This window comes from Canis lupus, chromosome 2, assembly GCF_011100685.1.
Source record: "Canis lupus familiaris isolate Mischka breed German Shepherd chromosome 2, alternate assembly UU_Cfam_GSD_1.0, whole genome shotgun sequence".
Classification (NCBI taxonomy): domain Eukaryota; kingdom Metazoa; phylum Chordata; class Mammalia; order Carnivora; family Canidae; genus Canis; species Canis lupus.
This window is the reverse complement of record NC_049223.1, coordinates 30204192-30209936: the sequence shown is the minus strand read 5'-3', so window position 1 is coordinate 30209936 and position 5745 is coordinate 30204192.

The following is a 5745-nucleotide window of genomic DNA, read 5'->3' as shown; positions in this document are numbered from 1 at the left end:
TCCCTCATTTCTTATGTATTTAACATTTGTTATACACTTGGCACTTCACAGGAATTCCAGACCAGATGATATTTTGAATTGGACCCAAACCATTTTCTCTTCTCATGTTATTTTACTGAACTGGCTGACGCGATAACCCTCAGTTGGAAATTTTTTTTTTAATTTGTGACCGTGACTTTGATAAGCATCCGAAGCTATCACAAGAAACAAAATGGAAAAAGAGAAGGGGAAACACGAAATTGGGGAACCTGGGAGACTAAGCAGTGAGCCCTTTACCTTGTATGGAGGCTATGCTCTATGCCAAGTTGTCTACAATGTGATCATTTCCCTTAACACACTCATCAGATAGAGAAGATCAAACCAAGATGCCACCCACCACCAACACTGACTCATTTTCTTGGCAGATTTGGCTTATATTCCTAAAAGCGGGATGGGAGGATGGGAGGCTTTGGCATAGGCAGGGGCCTCTGATGGGAAGGAGGCAGTGAGGAAGCACGAGAAGGAGCCAGGCCCCTAGATCAGAGGGGATGCTCTGTGAGAGGGGATGAAGCAAAGTGGACAGCAAGCAGTCAGGGGGTCATCCCACTGGCTTTGCCTCCCCAAATTGCTGTCCTGAATAAGTTCCTCTTCCTTGAAATCCTTGTGATACAAGAAGCATGAGGTGCTCATGGCCAACACTGACCCTCTAGGTCTTTTAAAGATCAAAGAAAATGAGATGAGGAGCATGCTTCTCTCCTAGGAAAGTAGAAGCAGAGAGAATTAAGGCAGACAGTAAATTAGGGAAACTCGGAATATGGAATATACATTTGGCTTCCTTTTTTTTTTTTCACTATTTCTTCTGCTGTACCTATTGACATCAGGTGTCCGAAAGTCGTTCTATTTGTCTAGCTGTCTGTACATTTGAATCACAGGAATCAATCAAAGTCAGTTCTCTCTGCCAACCAATAGGGTAGTAAGGAATGACTCATGCAAGGTGGAATTTGAGAACAACGCGCCGTGCTGGAACTAGAGTGGAAGCTGTCTGCATGGCTTGATGTGGAAACAGAGATTGGATGAAGGCAGGACACAACGGCGTGGGTGTTCTGTGTCTTAAGGAAGAAAGCCAATTGCACGCCATCGGGTAGGAGGTTGGAGAGGAGGGTTTCTGGTTTCATAACGATACAGGTATAATTTCTCTAACCGTTCTGTTGGGGAAGGCCCATTGAGTAGTCGCCTCTGAGCAATCTCCTTGGGAATGACTTGAAGATTATCAGAACTATCTGGGTTTATAAATATATATATATATATATATATATATATATATACACACACACACACACATACATATACATATACATGTATTTATATATTTATGTACATATATGTATATATGTACATATATATGTATATGTATGTGTGTGTGTGTATATATATATATATATATATATATATATATATTTATGATCTTTCCAAAATTACTGGGTGAGCCTCTTCCACTGGAATTTAGAAACTGTCATTATTTCAAGTAACTAATTCAAGCTGCCACCACCTAACTGCACACAGCTTTCCTAAAACTTAACTGGCCCCACATAGATAAATCATTACATAGACGGAGTATCAGCTTTTTTGCTATTTTCTTCCAGATATCTATGTTTCTTGGTGTTTGTCTAGATTGGGTTATGTCCATTCCCCTCAGTCACACGTGCGTGTTGGAAAGGCTCCTTCCTTCAGGCTGCAGGCATCACCTCTCGGTGGTAACAGGGCCCTGGCACAAGTACCAGAGAAGGACTAACTCACCCTGTTTGCTCCCCCTGTAATTAGTAAATTACTAATTTACTCACGTGTCAGGGTTTCCATCTTCAATTTAAGCCCTGCAAGGCTATGTCTATCTTTCTCTCTGTCTGGTTTTGATGTTTTATTGTTGTTGCTGCTGCTGTTTTTTTTTTTTTTTTTGGGGGGGGGAAGGGGGTTGTGCCAACACATCATGAGCTAGAATAAATGTGTTCCTTTATTCTTCCCCAAGAGGGGGGATTTTATGTCTTGGTCTCTTGGGTGTGCTTATCATTCCATCCTGGAAGTTCAGGCACTTTGATTCTAGCATCACTTGGAGAGCTTTTTTTTTTTTCAATTGCCACACCCTAGACCAATTAAAGCAGAATAGGTGGGGGCCGGTGTGCTTTAAAAGCTGTCCTGGGGAATTATGAAGTGCAGCTGATGATAACCCCTGGTGAGTGTCTAGGGGTGCCATCTGCAGATCCCCAGCCAGAGAGACAAAGAGACCCGCTCTAATTCACTTCCTCTTCTCACTTCAAAGCCCTTGTGACTACACTATGGGATCAAAGGGATTTCAAGCCCCTGGGGCTGTGACTGCCCGAGGGCTCACAGCTCTGTGGGCCCACAAGGCTTTGAAGTCCACTGTAGGATTGCCTGGGCAGAGAGAACAGGTCCATCGCAGGAATCAAGGCCACAATTTACCAAAAAGAACTGCTTCCCTTCTACCTACATGGTGAGTCTGAGGTGGGAAGACCGTCAAGCCCACTGACCCTTTGATCTTGGGTCTATTAAATGTTGCCCTTTACAGTAAGTGAATACTTAGTGTCTCCATAAAAATTAAGAATGAGTTTCTTGGGGATCCCTGGGTGGCTCAGCGGTTTAGCATCTGCCTTCAGCCTAGGGCGTGATCCTGGGGTCCCAGGATCGAATCCCGCATCAGGCTCCCTGCATGGAACCTGCTTCTCCCTCTGCCTGTGTCTCTGCTTCTCTCTCTCTCTGTGTGTCTCTCATGAATAAATAAATAAAATCTTTAAAAAAATTTATGGGAGACTTAACAAGTTTCTAAGAAGCTAATAAAACATGCAACTTGTTTTATTTTTTTATTTTTTCATACAACTTGTTTTAAAAAAAAAGAATTAGTTTCTTTTCAGCCCTTAATTAATCTGTCATTAAAACTTTATCTGAGGCAATAGGAAAAGTTTTAAGCGTCCTATTACATAAAAGATAACGGGAAGATGAACTCATTGTCCATTCAAGTTCTCCCACAGACAGCGGGGCTCCTATAGACATAGGGTCGCTGCAGAACATTCTTGAACTCAAATATACATTAACAACAGAAGAAAAATGCAGATTCTATTTTCTAAATCTCCAATTGTATCAAAACACAACTACGCAGGTCCAATGGAAAGAACAGGAGGAGGGATTCTCCAGCTTCACCACTGGAGGTGAGAATTGACCACAGGTATTCTGTTCCTTTAAAAAAAAAAAAAAAAAAAAGAACATTTCTAGGAACACGTGATCCCCCATAATTTGGCTTTATTGTATTTTTATGCCATTATCTGGTAGATTCTAAATATTAATGTGTCAGAACTGCTAGATAAGACAGAGATTGATAATAGTACAGTCCTAAAAAAAGTAAATACCTTTTTTAAAAAACTGTACAGTAGCAAAAAAAAAAAAAAAAAAAAAAAGCAAATTTGCCAATTGGGCTAATGCTTGTATTTACATATCTTATGGATGTTGATCCTCAGGTCATTCCTCAGCAATAATCAACTATCTTCATAAAAAATAATAATAATTAAAAAAAACTATCTTCATAAGACTAAAAACTAGAAGTAGGCTGTCAGAGTTTGGGAAATTTCACCCAGCCTTTTTAGAAATAAAGTAATGACACAGTTTAGAAGGTAAAGCATCGGTAAAGAAGGAATTTCACTCAAGTCGATTTTGATAATTAAAATGTAACCTACTAATGTGCATTATAGGCAAATTGTGTGCTATGAAAATTAATCTCAGTGTTTGACAAATTGAAGCAACATTTTAAATACCAACAGAGTGAATTAGTTATATTTCGGGATACAGGACGCCTTCTGTACCCAAAGGCTGTTTGGTTAAAAAATACATTAATAAAAAAAATGCATTAATGGAAGAGGTCTGTCTCCTAGCTGTGGGCAAGAACATAGCTGCCCAGTGGTTGGGGCGGGTGGCACCAGCGGGCCTGGGAAGGACGTGCAGACTCGTCCTCCCTCCGCAGCAGGCGGCCGGGCTGAGGCCCGCGAGGACTTGGCCCCTCTCCCGCCCAGGACCCCGCGGGCTGCGGCAGGTGCCACCTCCAGCCAACTTCAAACGTAGCCGGGATTTTGGCGGAATCCTCGTACTTGATTAAATGTCTGCGACACCTAGATTCGGAGCAGACGCGTGATGCCCCCGGCGGCCCCGAGCTGGAGAAATGGTGCAGCCGCGCAGGGCTGACTTCCTCGGCTCGGCTTCCCAGGCCTGGGGGGGGGGGGGGGGGGCGGGCGGCGGGGCAGGGGGTGCTGGAGGCCTGGACTCGGGGCCTCGCGGGTATCTAACCTGAAATGCCCCGGGGGCTGCTGTGCAGGAGCTCTCGCACGTGTGTGTGCGCGCGCACCACCCGGGGCCGGGACCGGTGCACACACGCGCACCACCCGGGGTGGGGGCAGGTGCACACACGCGCACCCACTGGGGCAGGGGCAGGTGCACACAGGTGGCAGAGGCAAGTGCACACATGCACGCACCACCCGGGGCTGGGGCAGGTGCACATTCCGAGCAGGAGGTCAGGTGGGGGCTGATGCTGAGCATTTTAACGGGTTCCCAGCGGTGCACCTGATGCTCGCCCACGGGGCGGCGGCTTGACTGGCGGGGGTGGCGCTGCGGCAGAGCTGCGAGCAGGAGGCGGGAGGTCTGAGTTGGAAGCCTGGTCCTGGGAGCCTAGCTGGGCACCCCGGCCCAGATGCCTCACTTGCAAATAGGAATAGCAGCACTCACTACTCAGGCGTGATTTGCAAAATCACCTGCGATTCCACTCGAAAATGAGAAATCACAGACAATGAGAAGCAGGGGGCATTCAATACACACTACAAGTCTTCCTTGGCTTCGAAAAGAACAAACTGGAGGCACTTGAGTGGCTCCAGGGTTGAGCGTCTGCCTTTGGCTCAGGTCCTGGGATCCAGTCTCGTGTCCGGCTCCTCCCTCAGGGGGAGAGAGAGAGAGAGAGAGAGAGAGAGAGAGAAGCGTGTTCGTTGCCATCCCAGGGCCCCAGGATCACAACCTGAGCCAAAGGTGAATGTGCAATCACTGAGCCTCCCAGGTGCCTCCATAAATAAAAATCTTTAAAAAAAAAAAAAAGAAAGAAAGAAAAGAAAAGAAAGAAAGGAAAAAAAAAGAAAAGAAAAAAAAGAAAAGAAAAGAAAGAAGAAAAGAAAGAAAAGGAAAAAAGAAAATAGAAAAGAAAAGAAAGAAAAGAAAGAAGAAAAGAAAAGAAAAGAAAGAAAAGAAAAGAAAGAAAAGAAAAGAAAAGAAAAGAAAAGAAAAGAAAAGAAAAGAAAAGAAAAGAAAAAAAGAAAAGAAAAGAAAAAAAAAGACACTGGTTTGCTCCCAAGGGACGATGGTCAAAATAATACCACATCATAATTCCCCTTGTCTTTGAGACTTTACTCATGTATATGTTTATTTTTTCCCATAATAATATGCAGGAAATACATTACATTTTCCGAGTACTAGCCAAATTTGACTTATGTTTGTTAACATACTAAATCACAGACAGACAGAGGTCACCCTGATGCTTCCCTGGTCTAGGTCAAAGCGAACGCTGCATCACCAAGAGCGCTCTTTCACTAGATGTGGTGACATTGGGCTGGACACATTCTCTTATGCTGTTTGATGACTTTTCACATGCCGAGGGGAAAAATTTTTTTTCCCCTTTGGATATGTTTTTCTCATAATAAAAACTCCCTCTAAAATTGAAGGCAAAAT